The sequence below is a fragment of the Arctopsyche grandis genome, chromosome 4 (assembly GCF_051622035.1).
Source record: "Arctopsyche grandis isolate Sample6627 chromosome 4, ASM5162203v2, whole genome shotgun sequence".
Classification (NCBI taxonomy): domain Eukaryota; kingdom Metazoa; phylum Arthropoda; class Insecta; order Trichoptera; family Hydropsychidae; genus Arctopsyche; species Arctopsyche grandis.
Genome location: NC_135358.1, coordinates 20,186,544 through 20,205,870, shown reverse-complemented (window position 1 = coordinate 20,205,870; position 19,327 = coordinate 20,186,544). Strand labels below are relative to the sequence as shown.

At 34.4% G+C, this 19,327-nt stretch overlaps 1 protein-coding gene across 2 annotated transcripts in view; it reads left to right on the top strand.

Moving 5' to 3' along the window:
• LOC143910862 (uncharacterized) overlaps nucleotides 1–19,327 on the top strand; it is a 194,381-nt gene that overhangs the window by 54,415 nt on the left and 120,639 nt on the right. Inside the window, exon 1 of one of the 2 annotated variants that reach the window (XM_077429467.1) lies at nucleotides 11,663–12,090. The exons of the other annotated variant lie outside the window; for it this stretch is intronic. The gene's annotated coding sequence lies outside the window, so the exon portion shown is untranslated. Of the gene's footprint in view, nucleotides 1–11,662; nucleotides 12,091–19,327 lie in introns of those variants that run through there. 2 annotated transcript variants of the gene reach the window in all.

The following is a 19,327-nucleotide window of genomic DNA, read 5'->3' as shown; positions in this document are numbered from 1 at the left end:
CGCCGATCGCTTCGGCGTTTCGTTTTTTTTTTATTTTCGGGCTCGCTTTTTCGTATCATCATCATCATCACCATCGTAATCGCCATTTTGAATTCGGCGAGTGTGTATCCGGCGTCACGTATTTTTGTATGGGTATGTACATAATATCCTTAGCTCGCGAGAGACAATCGTTGCAATTCGCTTTTGCTTCGGGTAGTTAAAGATGAACACATTATTTCGTGTGCTTTAAAGACTGTTCTGATTATGTATTATAATATTTTTGTGAGGTGATTTTGTATGAGCTTATTAAATAAATTTTAATTTCGCTTTTTAAATTAAGGGTAGGTGGGCAGTAAAGGTAGAATTGAAAAAACTCCCATGATTTTAACTACAATAAATTTGAAATTTAATTCAAAAATTCTTTACTCGCGATTTATTATAATTAAACACCTATAATATACAACATACAACTATACTAAATATAAATAAATATACAAATATAATATAACCTACATACATATATACAGAGTGGACCAACTTGGACGGTTGCCGATCCTATATGCGAGATCTTTAATGCTCAGCGTTAGTGCGCATTTGATATTAAAATGCTGGCCCAATTAAAACAATGGATTCGTAATTTTTCAAATAATCAAGCATTTTTTGAAGTGTACAAATATCATATTAAAGGAACAAAATACTTTTTATGTGTTCTTTTGTTTCATAATAATATTATAAATTAATTTTATATTGAACATTTATATTTTTAAATGATATATTTTTTTTATTTCACACAAATTTTATGAAACGTAAAACTTAACTAGATTGTAACCTTTTTGGCATTTTGGAATGCTATCCAATTTTTTTTTTTAATTAGAGCCTCAAATGTTTGTCATTTTCGGAATAATGTATCCTTCATTAAACCCAATTTTATTAAAGAAATTTTACATCCGGTATTTTTATTTATTATTTTCAATTTGCTAATGTGACTGTCTATTTATTATAATATATATACTTAGTATCAGACAGCTGCTTTATAACAAAAACACGAATGGTATAATAACTTATGTTATAATCTTCGTAATAATTGGATCGTATTATGTTGAGTTTCTCGAATAAAAGTAACAATACATAGGCTAAAATGATTTAATTAATCAATTTAGATTTTCACTGGTTGTTTTCTAATAAATAGTATAGCTACTATTTACTTGCGTATTTCACATCGTGCGAATATAATTATCGTTTCAATTACAACGGATAATGAACAAACAACAAATAATGCCGAAAATTTACTAAAACAAAATGCGATGTGAAACTTCCGGATGGAAATAATATTGTATAGGAATAATCGCATAACATCAGATATAAAATAAAACAACTTTCGTTTGCGATAATGGTAATTGCGAGCACACAGTGTTAATATTTATTTACCCATCAAAGTAGACACAGAATGATGGATGGAAATAAATTGTCTGGGTACAATCCTTGACATTAAAAGCATTATAATCAGTCGTCATTTTCTCCATTGTCTTGAATACAATTTCACCTTTCACAAGAGAGAGAGAGAGAGAGAGAGAGAGAGAGAGAGAGAGAGAGAGATCAATCGATCGATAAAGCGACTTGGTCGCTTTAATTTCACACTGGTGTCTTCTAACGCCACCATTGTCTCTTCAGTTTGGTCCTTCCCTGTCAGGAATACAAATTTCCGCCTTTGAAGAGTTCCGCCACCAGATTACATCCTACGACGATGATAATGACGCGGTGAACGAACTTGTCCATTAAACGTTCGTCACAAAAGAACGACACGTCCGAATGAAACAAACGCGAACGTTTGCCAGATTTGTTTTTTTTAAACCTTTTTGTTCAACTTCAATATAATAAAATGAAACGACGATGCGCGACGAATTAGCTGCACACGTATAATTGTACGGCCAAATCGCGAAATCGTGATCAAACGCGTACGTCGACGTTGAATTGTCACTTGCATGAATTTATGTATGTATGTATTATATGTAGTACCAACCGCTCGTTCACAATCAATTTTGATTAACCTTTTCCACGATCGTATCATTTGCGCTTATTGCTATTGTTACATTTTAACCTTGTCGGAGGTTTAGACTTTAATATTCGATCGCTTTATCTTTGCCTTCGCGACGTCTTCCAGTAGATTCCATTGTCGACACTTTGCAGTGGTTGGTGTCATTCGCGCGCACAACACGTGTATCTACAAGAAAATGCTTGTCATTTTGCCAGTCACAATAGTGGATCGCGTTCGTAAATGTGTATTTGCATTCGTATGCACATTATGCGACAAGTAAGCTGAGCGTCGATTGCAGAAATCGGCACGTGTCTACAAAATTCATCAATTAAATAGTTTCCGAGCGTTGTTGCTTCGGTCTTTTAATTGCACACCAACGCCGACTGAATACTTTCGAAACTGGAACGAATCCCATAATAGGACACGTCCATTCAGTGCACGTCTACAGTGCAAATAAATAAAAAATAAAAATAGAATAAAACCTAAGTGGAGCTCTCGCGGCTAAAACGTTTCAAAAGCGCTCCGTACAATAATGTCGGTCGTTGAAGCTATTTTTAGGCGTGCCATGTCCGTTCGAAATTTTATATCTTCAAAATATAGTAATTTCGTACTTCCAGAGGACCCACAGAAGTCTTTGATCCTTTGTATTTTGTTACCCCATTGTTATGCCAATGATTTAAGATTCGTGCCCTCTAATAATATCTTGCGTCATGGTCCAATGAACGGTGCATGTACATTCGGATAAAATGCATATTTTAGCATGTGGGTCAATGTTGTCGATTTCTGGCTCGAGATAACCGTACTGGAATAAATTTAAGGTCGGTCGCCCAAGTTTTAAAAGGCTCGTAAATGTCAAAGTCTGAAATTAGTGGACTTGCTGCGACACGGACGCCTCTGTCCCCTTATTATACGCCAACGCTTAACCGAATCTGCAGATTAGAAAATATACCTTTGCTGTCAATATTCTTACAGTCGAAAATTGATTTTGGCGGGTGTCAAAGGGTAAAATTTGGATTCAATACAACATTAACCACCAGCATATATAATTGCTTAACGTGTAATGCTTTCACGGGTTCAATCCCTGGCTGTGTGCTGCTGGCCAGATCTTATATATGTATGTGATCGTTTCCTATTTATCTAATTTCATTGAAGCGGTTCCAACAAATTGGCAACCCTGTCCTATTTCTCGCAAAATTCGAGTTTACTTGTTAACATCTCGAATTTGCTGATTTATAAAATGCTCCCAATTCGTTCATAAACGTATCTATGATTGTTAATCGATGTTTGTAATTGGCCTCGAATAATAATTACAATACTTACATATGTATGTACAATGTTTGACCATAGATGTCGTGAAAAATAAAATAAATGGATGTATACCTGTATAAAATAAATTTCGCTTAATTAGGTTTTATATGACTTAAGTTTATCAATAGAGTAAAGTTAAGTACATATAAACTACATATATGAATAGTAATTTTCAGTTAATTACTTTTAATTTTAAATTGGAAATTGGATGTCGAAGGTGCTAAAAAATGCGTAAATTTAATTTAATATCGTATTATTTTATTGACCTTGATAATTGCTCGAAACGACGCTCTATATATTATATTTCCGCGGTATTCCTACTTTACGGATGAGCGAATCGTTTCAAGGATTTTTCATTGTTCTGATCGATTCTTAAAAAAAATTAATAAATACTATAATTAAATATATGTACTATTGTTCACTTTCCTGTGAAGTATGTGCTATATTTATTGTTTCAGAATACGAAATAGTCGTTATCTTTTATTTGGTTTGCATATAATTATCTCTTGTTTGGTTCTCTCTGATAACTGTTAACATTTTGGAGATGTTTTTTTTCTCATAGGAGGCCTTAGTAGGCGTAGTCGGTGACGTGACGCCTTCTATGTTAATGGATTTTGATTGAAAATCTGACCGGTTTTTTATTCCTCGATTTATCATCGAGATGATCGGGAACCGGAGGAAAAAATTCCGGCTTCTGGTGTTAATTTTTTTGTATACATGGTTTGAATTTTTGGTGTAAAACAATTTTATTTATTACTATTGGAACCAATGTGAGTTTATTGTATGCAAAAGTACATACATACGCTAGCTTTTTTTAATTTGCATAATTAATAGGTATGCATTTTTGATGTATTGGTAAAAAAAATCAATAAATATTTTTATTGAATACATGAAATTGATTTGACACTCAATTTATTACATTAAGCTCTGGTTGTTTTTATTATAGTAAAAAAAATATAAAAATGGAACAAAACTTGAGTGAGAAATTGAAATTTGCATTTAATAGTAACTGTCAAGCTTTCGTGGACTCGTTTCTTTTCTTTGCACAACATCCTAGTCTTTCCCACGCAATTTTGTTTTTAATCAATGTATTGTTTTGTAACTCTCGTTTTTTGTTTTTATAACATCTAAAAGCTATAAACGCATTACGTATTCAGTATATGACACGCGTATATTTTCGCATAAATCAACGACTTGTTCATTTCCCACGAAGATCGACGTCTTCTTATAAAATATCGCTCGTATATTATTAAATGGATTTGCATACGATATCTAAAATAATACAATCGATTTAATTAAAATGCGCGCTTTTCATTCGATAACACTATATGTATGTACCTACGTATATATTATGTTTAATTAATGGGAATTTTTGTCGAATATATAATTCGTTGTGTTGCAATCAAAATGAAACGAATTCAAATATGCAACGGCGGAATCGTTAATTCGATAATATTTGAAGAGGTGTTTTGAAGTTCTTAATTCGTGTGTAAATATTTGAATCTGTGCTATGTATGTAGGTCCGGTGTCGACAGTTTATGGGGCTTAATATGTTTTGGAGACAAACTGTACAAATATTAAATGTACGAGACGCTCACATAATGTTTCAAGATAAGATAAAGGGAAAACGTAATGCTTGTGGATACACAGTTTCTCAGAAGTGACGTAACTTTTTTTAATGTTGTTTTGTGAAAATCTTTTTCGAGTTGTCCGATTCCTGTGCCAATACATTGATTTGAATTGGATAGGTTTTTCTTTGGGTGATTTTTTACTGTTCGGTTAATTTTTGTATTTACTAAGTAAGTATGTATGTATGTACATATAGTTAAAAAAAAACTACTGATTTTATTTGACCACACTCGAGGTCCATTATGGTAACAAGCACCCGTAGCGTTTGTTCATAGTATTATTTGATTTTTTTTTAATATTTATGTTTTCTTATTTATTTTGTTCACCTTGCGGCCAGGATCTATTTACTCGCTTCGTTGACACGTGGCTTCGGCAACTGGTCACGTGCTGTTGCTGCTTCTCGGCGGTCAATCTTTTCGAGTTTTATCCACTTCCTCGAGGAATGCGGTCTCCGGTGTGGAAACCCGACAGTTCTCGAACGTTCATCTTCCGAGTATCTTTCTCTCAAGTTTGGATGTGTCGTCGGAGCATTTTGCTGATCCCACGTGAAAGATTTGTCGCGTAAATTCGACGATGGTGTGTCCGCCATTATAACGGGAGCGTTCGGCTTATCCGGCAATTATCCCGTAAATTTCCACCGAACAGAAGTTTACTGTCTTCGAAGGTCACGTTTGTCCCATTGAATTTTCTCGAAAACGTGATTCGTGTAAAGTTGTGTATGAGACAATTGTACTTGACGATTGCGTAACGGATTTAATTACAATTATTTCATATTCTTATATGTTATTTGTATTTTTTGATGGTTTCGAAAATTATATATTTAACGTACATATGAATGGATAAATTAAATAATCATACGTATGTATGTATATGTATGAATGCACTTCGAGCATTTATGAAAGTGAATGTTTCTTACGAAATTATATACAATAAATTTACATAGTACGACAATAAAATGAAATCAATATTTAAAGTCTCGAAAAAAAAATTTGCAGTTTAAACATTTAAACAGATTGGAAATAAATTATATGCAAAATTCAAGATTTTTCCCACATCAATTTGATGAAATAATCGTCGAATAAATTTTTTTAGAAGTCCCTAAACGTACAGTTCATTTTAAAATTGCCCCTACTTTTTATTTTCGTTTCCATGACAGCCAATTTCTGAAATTGCAACTATTATTTTTAGAATTTATATTATATTAGGAGTATATTAATAGATAGTAATTCTAAATTTTAATAGGGTTAAAATAAATAAAATTTAACGCCATTTTTGTTGAATTATAAGTGATTACAAGTAACTTCTATTAGATATGAATTCATATATGTATATATCTGTGTATGTACCTGTGTCTTATCCTTACAAATCATCTTTCAAGATGGGTACAATGAACCGTGAATCATTATGATTCTTCGTAAGATTTAATATCAAACTGTTAAGATATTCGTGGTAGGACTCAAGTTCTTGAAAAAACGCCGAACACATAATATCATATGAGATCCTACAAATATTTGACTGTCGTATTACCTCTCCAAATTTACATAGCCGTCTCGTAAACATACGATGGGTGCGTAAAGTTGTATTATTTTTCATTTCACTGCGAATGTGAATATATTGCTTGATTCGGCGTGTCCTGTCACTGTTAAATTTAATTTAAAAAAAAATCTCTGGAGAAGCAAATGTATCATACTTATACGCTCGTCCCGGAGGACTTTTGAGGGACGCCCCCTGGGACGCCCGAAGTTTTCGACCTGTCAAAGTGTCGGACAGCTTAGCGGAGCTTCGAACGAACATCATCGTACCTTATTATTAACAGACCGTGAGGAATTGAGGCCAAAGACCCACACTGGTGCCTACTGTGCAGCATCGGTCCCCTTTTCACGGGGATAAACCGAATTTATACGTGCCGTCGTATTTCTTAGAGACTTAAATTTTTAACGCCGGACGGCGAGTTAACCCCTTTGATTTATTTTTTGTTAAATTTGGGGGTTGCTTATGAGGCCTTGAACGTCGGCGATGCTCGAACCGGGGCAGATTCGCGTGAAATTGGGATTCGAACCGGCGATCTTTCATTGTGCGGTGATTGTACCCTACCGGTGGCAGAGGCGATTTGATTCGTTTGCCTTTATCCTTTTGTAGGAACGATGCGTGGCGAAATTGCTCTGTAATAAAAAAATATAATATAGAATCTGCTACGTTAATTGCACATTTTTTTTGCAGCAGTAGATTTGGACAATCTTAAATTCAGATTTTTATTATTTCTTATCTAATTTATTATTAAATACATATGTGTATTTAAAAATGAGCGTCCGGTTGATTGTTTCGTATTGAGTATACATACATATGTATGTATGTACATATGCATTGAAAACAACTCTCGTTGTTGCTGTTGTTTTATCGATTATGTTAACATTTTCTCGCAACTTTCACACACAATATTAATTGCCATTCGATATAATCGTTCCGATTGTTTATGTTGTTATTTAATTATACCATTTTCTCATCACTTTCGCTCTTTGGTGTGTTGCGTATTTTCACACTCTTTTTGTATGTCGTTTGGGATTGAATCTCAGATTTATTTCGAACGCCTACGTTTAAATTTCAGCCTTTCAAGGTACTTAATAGATGTCAGAAGTCACAGACGTTTCTCGTTTTATGTCTGTCAATCAAATTGACCACACATTCTGTCCAACTGTCAATGACTTCACCTCGTGGGTAGTCGGTTTAGTATTCGTACAACTACCTAGGTATATATGTATGTACGTATTCAATTTCTATATTTTATTTCCATCGAAAAAAAATGATAAGAATGTACCTAATGGTACTTCATCTTATACCTATGAAACCGGCGGAAGTGTTCTTTGGTTCGTGCCGGTTTTTGTTTGTTCGGTAAACGTTCCAGTCGACCACTGGACTACGTGACCGCATTGTAATAAGATTTAAATTAGGATAAAATTGGATTCCTGTTTGTACGGACGAAGTATTCAAAGACCCTTTCCGCCAAGAGACTGTGTGAATAATTTCGGGTAATTTGTATGCAGATAAGACGTGCACAAAAACGTAAATTTATATGGCGTAAAATAAATAAGAATTTATAAGAAAAAATAAATTTTATTTTATTCGTATTGAGGGAAACGAACTATGTATGTGTGGTACGTATAGAACGAAATAGTTTCCCGTTACGTTAATAACGCAAACAAATTTAAATGTGATTTTAATTATACAGCTATTTAACAAGTTTCTATTAGTACTTCGTTGTGTTATTTGTATTTATTTTGGATTTAATTTATCCCTTTCCGGTTGCAATAGCAAATAAGTAACAAGCTAAAAAAAGCTCATTATTATAACGGTCGCCCTGCGTCCGCTGAAACTTTCACAATCAATGATGCAATATACATACATAAATGAACAAATTCGACGAAGTATGTATGTACTTTATTTAATATCTATGTAATGTCAATAATTAGGCTATTTCTTTGATGTAATCTTAATAAAACCGAAACGGCAACTGTAATTCGTTTCTGATTGGCTGTCGTCAACGTCGTTTCTGATTGGTTGGATTGTTCAAAGACGTTTTTGATTGGTCGGTCGTTGAATAATTTTAATTTTTTTCGATTCAAATAAATTCAAGAAAAAAACGAATGAAGATTTTTATCATGGTTTTCCTTTAATTTTCATTTACCGAGCAAAGCTGGGTAGCACCACTAGTTTCACTATAAAGTTAAGAAATGTTCATATTATTATTAATATTTTATTTTTAATATTTATATTTTACCATGGTGCAATTACGGGCTTTACCCCAAGGCAACACCGATGGCCTAATTTACAAATATGTACGTGATATAAATTTATAACATTATTATCATAAATTTAAAATTATATTTATATAATAGGTTGCCAATTTTTTTGGAACCGCTTCAACAATGAAATCAGATAAATTATCAAACTATGATAGGAAACGATCTACCTGGGATTGGAATCACATTGTTTGTGGTTTGGCCAGCAACATCGGGCCAGGAATAGAGCCCATGACCCCTCATTTGATAGAATTATAACCACTAACCACTAAATGTTGCTGGTTATTTAACTTGTTATATACTATAAAAAGTCGATCTAAAGCGAATTCGTTGTGTAGAATTATTTACAGTCGGCAAATTGGCAAGACCGGTAGTTGAATGCGTCGAAGACAATTCCTGATCGTTAAGTTGCCATTGTCCGTGCCAGCTAATGAGTATACTCTCTCAAAAGGTGTATACAAATTAAATTCGACGGTTAAAAACTAATTAGGGCCATTGCGGATTATCGGGCATAACAGTTTGTTAAAAAAACAATAACAGTTTCTCTAGAACCACCGTAAGAACGAAGGCCAACGCGGTGCGATACCCATACATATGTGTATTAATAAAAATCACTTTTGAAATCGGATATTTGCCACGTTGCGTAATAAACATGCGAAGTTCTTGTCTTCCTGGTTGTGAGGCGAAGATAATACCGACGATTCGTTTGAGATAATCCCCACACGTGCAACTATGAATTTATGTATAATTTTATTTGCTGCCTCTTGAATATACCTGATATTGGTGGAAAAAACTTGGTTATGTAGTTGTGTTTAAAAAAGTGTTACGTATAAATCAAGTCGCGTTTAGCGCAGGGCCGGGTCTCGATTAAGTATGCGGTTTAGCCCCGATAAACCGTCCATTTCTATGCTTAATCGGAGTCATTAATTTGCGGACAGGTTCTACAACACTTCAAGGACAAACGTGCATACTTTTCGAATGGCGGATGCTGAATAATAAATAAAAATAAATGGACGTACCTACGGAGAATCGGAGTGGATCATCCCCGAGCACGTTTCGTTCTCGTATCTATAATCGAATCCCGAAAAAATATGGATTCATTCGTCTTCTTAATTATTCACATTCATTAATCAAATTCAATGTATTTAGAGTGCACGAGTGAAATTTTAATAATTAAAAATCGTGGTATATTCCTACGCGAATTTCGAGCGCTAACTACGTACAAAGTTGATCGTATTCGTCACGTTCCGCCGAGTTGAACCAGTTACGAACATTCATAAAAAAAGGAGGTATGTAAAAAGATCAAAATTTTTTAAAAGAATAACTTGTATAAGTGGAGGTTCTCTAGTAAATAAAAAAGACCCATTATGTACCGGTTCCCTTTCCGTGAGGAATTTGCAGTTTTCCTAGAATAGTCGTTCACATTCTTTCGGGTTTCGCTCTTATAAATTAGTCCCGCGTTGGAATCTCCTGTAAGTCTACATTGCGGCAATGTTTTGAAAACAATCCCAAGAACTTCCCATTGTCATGTCGATAATTATTTTTTTGTTTGTTAGAGACAAGGGTATTCGTCATAAAATGCGTTGAAGCAATTTAAGTAAGATATTTGATCCGCTCGCGCGAACAAAACAATGCAACATGAATCTCCATTGAATTACTTTTATGGCGAATTTAAAGACGCGTAAAATAAGTTGTAAAACAGTCAACTCTATGTAAAATGGCACTCACGCCCAGTGGAGTAGCGAAGGGGGGGGGGGGGGGGTCCGGGGGGTCTGGACCCCCCCCTTGGCGGAGCGCAGTCGGCGGCAAAATATCCCACTCCTGTCGCAATTCATCGGTCGTTTGCATCATACTCTTCAGTTAGAAGTTAGCTTTACTTTATTTTTATATGTTGTGATTTTATATTAATTAAATATAAATTATATATATTATCTTGCCTTTTTTCCTGTCAAAACCCCCCCCTTGACAAAATCCTGGCTACGCCACTGCTCATGCCTCATTAGCTCGTTGTGTTTTATTATAATATATCGAAATTTTTATTTTAAATTTCTACGAAATTGTGCTATTTCCGTTGAAAATTCATTTCAGTAATTGTAATGAAAATGTCAGAAAGCGTTATATACAGTGTTATGTTTTCTTACAATTTCTTCGTCTCTTCTTTACTTATTTTCAATGACTAATTTTTATTTAATGCCATTAAAATCGTCAGTTCATTCTTCTAATAATATAACCAGCAGCGTGGACTAGTGGTTAGCATATTATGCTTTCGAGCAGAGTGGTTACAGTTTGATTCCCATTGGTAGCTGCAGGCCAGACCTTTGTTTGTGACTCCAGGTCGATCGTTTCCTGTCAGAGTTTGCCAATTTTTCTGATTTTAATTGAAACGGTTCCTGTAAATTGGCATTTCCTTTTCAATCTCTTTTCGATATCTCAAACGTCTTGAGATTCACCAATTTGTATAATAAAATGCTGCAAAAATTTCTCCATATATGTCACTGTGGACGGTGTTTGTATGAATTCGCATTGCATAAATGCTTGTATTGATTGTATAGTATCTGTATTAGTACACTCGTCGCTTTGGAGCCATCTGTAAAGGCGAGTATGTTGGATTGGAATTAAATAAAAAAAAGTAAATAAATAACTTTTTTTATAACTATGTATGTATGTATGTATTTAAAATTATTATTATTTTATTTGATTGCACCAAATAAATACATAGATTTAAAAGCTTGCGATGAAATTTCAAAAGGGTATATATAATCATTACAACATATGTACATCCGCCACTTTTGGCGGGAAAAGCATTCAAAAAGTCGGCGGTAGATACGCGCCAAAGCCGACCAAAGCCGACGACACGCGAGAAGCGGCGAGAAGTGCCGAACGGTCGCGAACGCGTCGTAACGGCCGCAGCCTCACACGAGCTCGCGCCGTCAGAGCGAACGCCTGCCACCGGTCGAGCAACGTTCTGTACCAATTTCCCCGATCTCGCGCACCAGAACCCGAACTCGCGACGTCTCCAGACTCCAGACTCTGGGAGTCCCGGAAGCTGGGTGGTGGTCGGACCGCTGGGACGGTTCGTCAGATTCGTCTGTCCGAGAGGAATGTGACCGCGGCGGCCCACCGTGACCCACCTGTGTGCATTTTGACGGGCCGCAAAAACGCCGCTGCAACGCGCCGCGCCGTGTGCCAGTTTGTGCCGAGAGACGAGGATACCCCCGATTCCAGTGTCGATTTTTAGTGTGATCAATTTTTGATTTTTTTTTTTTGGAACGTGCTCTTTTGTTTTTGTTGTTCTTGTTGTATTTGAACTGTGTGGATAATCTCGCATCGGCTGTGGAGAAGGTGATTGTTTTTATTTTATTATACTTTGATTATTTTATTTTTATCGTTTTTAAACGTACTCGAATATCGTACTCGATCAGTTTGACTCATTTTGTGTTCTTAAATCGTTTACTAGTGTGATTGTTTTTGTTGTTTTATACTGTAATATTTCATTTTTGATTGATGAAATTGATGAATCATACTATGGAATTGAAGGTATGTCGTACACTAAGGCATTTTCCCGGAAATGATTCAGAGAGAGATTTGTGATTTGACACACCCAAAATTAGCATACACGTAATTTCAATTGTGTTTTTATTCAAACAATAATAATAATTCTTATATTTTAAATAATTTATACTTCTAGTTCATTGAATAAATGGATTTGGAAAATTTTCCTTTACGTGTATTACGTAAACTTGGCCGTTAAGTATGTGGTGAATTTCTGAAGTGGTTTGATAATAATCCACCAGGAATACTAGTCTTCCGATGACTCGGTCTGAATCTGGCCAGTGTGTGCTTATTGTATAATAAAGTATACATATAATAACAGGATATCTTACCATATAACTACTATACATAATGGAGTAAGTATGTGGTGAATTTCTGAAGTGGTTTGATAATAATCCATCAGGAATACTACATATGTAGTCTTGCACATAATGAAAAATCTAAATTTACAAAATTAGTTTATAAATATCTATATTTAAAAATTTCATAAAATTAATTCAAGTTAGCATGAACCCAGGATAGTTGAGAAACGTATGCGTTCTTTTATTTATAAATTGAGAAACTTAACATGATATTTTATCTGCTCTACGTCACGTTCGTTCTTAATTTTGACAGTCGGCGTCACGACGACCAGTGCCCGAATATCCGTGCGTTTGTCGTCTGTTGCACAACATTGCGGGATGCACTTGCATCACACAAACCTCCGATTGATCCAATTGGTCCAGGGTGCACGCACCTCATTGACGAGTTTTCGCGTCACGGTTTAGTTAGATCAAGAGTGCATTGAGCTCGGCGAGTCGCTGTTGCTATTGCCCGCTGCCGCGATCTTTTCATCTCGGCAATTTGCCTTTCGTTTCCATCTTGATGTGTTGGCAGCTTCGGTTCTTGCCTTCGCCACGACAAACGCCTCGAGAATGTCGATTATAAGTCACGCAAATTTTTTCCGCCACTATCTACTATCCGTTCGCGTTCGTTCCGATTCTACGTCGGTATTTTATATCATTTTATTGAAGCCTGCGAATTTAGAGTTTGCCGTCCCATCACGGAATATGATACGCTTGGGCTTGTCTCTGAAATCTTGAGATTTTATATATTTTTTCTCTGCACTGGACTGATTACATGGTAATATTTAAATAAATTCAAGTAGGTATAATAACAACTACTAAATGGTCGACAGTAGATATTTCAATATAGATATGTATGTATGTACATATGTACGTTGGTTAGGGTTAGTTTGATGATTTAGTATAAAAAATTTATATCTATATTTAAGGGATGTTATATAAAATTTACACTTATTCCATTGTACTCACACTCTGCTACATATAACTTATATAATGATCTTATATGATACAAGATCATTATGACTAAAGGGCGGATAACCAGCGTGCTTTTTCCAGGAATCAGGGCGTTTTGGGTCTATTTACAAAGCTAGAGTGTAAAAAAAAGGTTCTAAATAAAATTGGGCAAAGCACAGAGAACAATTAACAATGAACGGCACGCTTAATTATGACTCGTATAATCTATGACCATTAAAAAATTAAACGTACTTTTGTAATTTGTATGTATTTGCCAATATATAATATAAATACATATGTACTGTTATATTTCAAATTATATTTTATTTTATATTCCTCAACAGTACGAGTATTTATTTGACCATTAAAAATATTGCTTGGGTTTTAGTACTATTAGTGCGTTGAACTCTCTTTTAATAGTTTTCCTTCACACTTTTTAGTTTTCAACGGCATAAAATGTAATAAATACATACATAGCTATAAAGCAGATCGTTTAGGTTTTATGCCGGAAAACATTCAAATCGAGCAAAAATTCGCGCTTTCAAAATGCAAAAACTTAGGCCGTGACTGGATTGATTATCGAAAAGTCGGTGGATGCGGATTTTATTTCTATTGTCTGTGACACTTAAAACAATCCGTTTTATTTTCGATTCCGCGTGCTTTGTATGACTTTAAATAAGCATGCATGTACCTATGTACATATAAATATATGTAATTGCGAGGATCCGTACGTTCCTTGTGCTCAGATCGAACGATCAATCAAAACGAACGATCGTAAATCATCGTAACAAAAATTCATGCGTAATTTATTACACCCGACGTCAGTTCCCGGTAGGTACACACATCTATCGCTGCACACATTACAACTATTTTTTCAATGTCGAATTTTGATTTTTGGATATTGTGTAATCGGTTCTGAGGAACCGACCTAACCTAACAGGCGGTCTCGGACGTTGGAGTCGTTTCCTCGATTTTCCGTTACCGTCTGACGGCGTCGGAGAGATCTCGATGATGGTTCACTAACACGATCTAATTTTTTCTAGATCGTCAACAATGAGCGATTATTGCGCTTTTTTATACCGACCATCACTGGTCGACTGGTGAGTAAGTAGCCGGTAGAGGTGAAAAAAAAAATCGACGTCATTTTGACAGCAGTCTAGTTAACGCAATGGATTTTGGGCGGAAAAATTGCGTGGGATATGAATATTATGACAAAATCAATTTTTATTGACATAAACAAAGCTTTAACTTATAAAATGTATGTCAAACTTATGTAGGTGCGTTTATTTACATATTATCATTAGTTCGATAATGAACACAATGGTAACAGCTATCAATAGAAATATTTGTCGAACTACCGGGAAAAATAAACGCATTACGAAAAACTAGTTTACAATCATATGTACAAACACATAAAATTAGCGATAAACGCCTGTAAGTGTATATAGCACAAAATGTTTATAAATGTTTGTGTAATTTAATTATATTTTTTGATAAATAATTACGTAGTCAGTGTGCCGTTTTAATATTTGTTAATTTAACGTGCTTTTCATTTTTTTATTATACTCTTTCAAAGTGTGTCATTTGCTTCTAATTCATACATATTAATGCGAGACTCTTGAATCAATGCATAATTTAATACATATACACGTGCGATGTATTTTAAACCGTAGTAATGTATGCAATTTTAGTTTGCAAATCTATAATGAATGATATATGACGATACGGTCGAGTTGACGTTATTATGGGTATACTACTATCGAACAAATACGATATCGAGTGAAATACCATATTTGTATCTTGAAATAGAAGCAAGTGTTTCGAGACTTTTGTTTGTACAACTGTTTCGTCTTCTAAATTCACACTAATTATTGCACCGACGATGTCGAATGCTTCAACTTTAACCCTATAATAAAATTGTATTAATTTTATACTTACAACTTTGCAACAAATTTTAATTCAAATTAAATTATTCGTATCCCCTGTCCGTTTTCTGACGTTCAAATTAACAATGCGAGTGAAGGACGCTTATTAGAGACAATTAGTATGTATCCTGAGGACTCGTATACGTAATTGCCGGATGGTGATCTTCCCAGTTGATGTTTTAATTATACTCATTTTGCGACACGTACGATTTGCATATCCACTAAGGTATACATATATTTTTCAACAAAGTGATTCTAAGAACACGATGGTTAATCGGATATTTTATTTTATTGTGTTTTTGATAGAATAGTAGTAGATGGCTACTTCATTTGAATTTACCACACTAGGTACACTTCTACACCGTTTGTTAAGTGGATGAAAATTTATGGTATACCCCGTAGCGTTCTACAATTAATATTTGTAACCCTTTTTTAACCTCTTCGTCCCTACTTCGGAGGAAACATCTGCGTTCGATGGAAGCCTTACGAATTGAACACCGGCCCTTTAGGCACGATTCATCATCGATGTGAGAGAAGGTTACGAGACGCCATATTTAACAATTATTCTAGTGGTACAATTTCAAATGATCTAACCGTATTCGATCATTCATGAATATTGCGTAAACGTGTAGTAGCGGTATGGAGTAAGTTTTGATTCTTTTCAACCCAAGTTCACATATTTCTAAATAAATCCAGTTTTATTGCATTTCGAATTTACTGCTTTTTATATAAATGTTTTCTTAAAGTTGTTCAATCGTCAGGTATATACCTCGAGCGTATCCTTGGCCGTTCTTTTTCAGCGGATCTGATGCTGCTGTTGGAAGATGCGCACTCGATTCTTTTATTCCTTGTTGTATCGCGTGTTTGCAGCCATTTGGCTTCGTTGTATTCAGTCGTTTTCAACCATTTCCGAAACCTTAAATATTTATATATGTAGTTGATGAATAAGAGGGATGCAACTGACAAACATTCGAAGTGTTGAAATCAGTATAACACTATTAAAATTAATAATTGATACTTATCAAAGAAATAAATAGATATTTTCTAATAGCAATATTTGATATGCATCAGTCTAAATCTTGAGGTCGAAAATTCTCACGAAAACAATAGTGTATTTATCGATTCTTAGTGTGCAGATAAGGTACCTGTATAAAAACCGATGAGTAATCATTATTGAATTTCCATATTAATTGAATTGGAAAGGTTAACAGGGTCGCACGTATAGAATAATGTACCGAGAACGAGATGAGATTGTTGAGGAATGATGAACAACAGGTGCTCGATTGTCGGTGAGTGTTATCCTTGACATTTCGCTTTTGCGGAAAGTTCGAATTTTACAAAACTGGTCGGTTTGCGCGACTCCTCACCAAAACTGGTTTCGATTGTCGTCTCTCATTTATGAAATCTGTGGTGATTTAGTCAGAGGTCTTCTCAGTCTCGATCTTGGGTACCCCTGGTCGACAACAGAAGCCACCAGGGAAGGTACCTGGTCCCTCGCAGGTGTGCCTCGCATACTTACCTATACCTGGCTCGGCCCCGTATAACAAATAACGAGATATGGAATAATAGAAGAAGAAGAGTCTGGCGATAATTGCAAACGTGAGACATTGCTGCAATTCAACATTTAATTGCTGGCTAATTTATAAAAGCGAACTCGAATCGTCGAGGACGAGTTTTGCCTACCGGTAGCGCCGCATCTTCCACCCAGCCATAATTTCAATACCAGATTTTGAATGAGGACTTGCTTAAGATACGAAATCATACGAAGCTTTCGTGTTCAATGCCATCGTTGTAGCCATTTAATTTATATACGTGCCTATATTGTAGATTCTTTGATTTCAATTGAGTTTGTATAGAATTCTTTATGGCTTGTTCGTGTATTCATAATTCTATGTATCTGAATTATTCTACAAAAAATTAACTGTATTTAATGAAATTTTTTATATAAAAGTACGTAATTACCAACCTTTATAACTTCTAAAATTTGGGGATGTTTTTTTTATACCTACATATGTACATACAATGAGAATTTGAATGACTTCATTCACTTGTTCCATTTCCATAGACATGTACATTTCGGTCTTTCACAGCACATAATTCATCTGCCTAGCGGGCTAAACTACACAGTACACACAATACCATTATGACCATTCATTGGAATCGTTCTGAAAGTATCTTGTCTGCACAGTAAATTGAGCCTTCTACCCCAACAATTACCAAGAGTTTCCTCAATTGAAGCAATTTATTTAAATACCATGTTTAAAGTATTTTTCTTCTTAATTTGCGTATTTTGCATACGTTCATTCATTTCTAGCATTCGTACCTTTTTTTCATTCACGCTCAAACACGCAAAAGAATAAATTTAATCTCATTTCTTAGAACTTTTTGAATGCACGCTATGTCTGTTTATCAACAACTCTCATATTAAAATATCGTACATGTATTTGAAATTGAGCTATAAATATATTATTTAATGATTTTATAATAAAATATAAATAGCATACGGGCTCTAATAGGATTAATGGTGAATTAACAATATAGTGCTATAGTTTTGATGTATGTACCATCAACTACCACATCCTCGAGTTGGGACGAGGGTTCGTCCCACAATCTCGGTAATAAACAATAATAACACTCAACGTGCATAATGAGAGTAATTTGTTGTATCCTATCGTCTTAGAAGTTAATATCTTAGGTAACTTTTTTTTTCTTTATTCTCGTTTAAGCACCCGTTTCGAACCCTTCGAGTACACGCGCCCAATTAACACTTCACCGATTGCCTTCAATAACGATCTGTGGATTTCGTTTATTTAAATTACGAGAAAGAATTAAAAATAATTCAAAAATATATATACATACATACATATAAGATATAATACTTCTACACATATTTAGATTGTGCAATTTTATATACATATATACAATATACGATTTTCTATCGCAAAAATTCGCTATTGAGGTCGCGAAGATTCGAAATGTCAAATCGAGAGGAGTTGCGCTTCTCCTTTTCACTTCAACTTAACGCTTGAAAGAGACGAAAATAAAGTGCTTTTGATTATTTTGAAAGCGTGATAGCAGAGCCGTAACCATGTTTTTGGCGCCCTTGGCAAATATCAAATTTGTCGCCTCTTTATTATTTTTTCATAAGATTAAAATAATTTAATTAAAAAAATATATATTTATTCAAATATATATAAATCACATATTTTAAAATAAAACAGGATTATTTTTTATATTATAAATGTCCCACATTGAGAATTTTGCAACAAATACATGTCATATTATAAAAGGAATCAGTGCACTTAAAACAAAATATATTTTTATTTTTACTAATGTTTGTTTCAAATATTTTTTTCTTTATATTAATAACAATAAATCTGTCTAGACTAGAAACCAATTACATTATTAACAACTTAACTATTACAGATAGAAAAAACTAAAATGGAATTTTCCGTGCTTTGGCGTTGGCATTCTATTATTATATTATCGAATTTTATATTCTTGATAATTCACTTTCTATCGATAATGTACTTAGATTTGATAATCTCTCTTGACCGCTGGTTGATCTCAAATAAATTTTAATTTACTAAAACTTCTTTCTGCCGAAGTCACTATCGTAGGCATTGTGATAAATATGCGTATCGCTAATTCTATATTGGGATAGGATTCTTGTAAATCCCATCTACCCAGTATATTTAAAATATCAATGTGATGCGGTAATTGGATTATTAGTCACATCACGATCGCCCAAAAGACAATTTTTGCCATGAAAATCGTAAATACGGAATATTTGACACTCGAGTT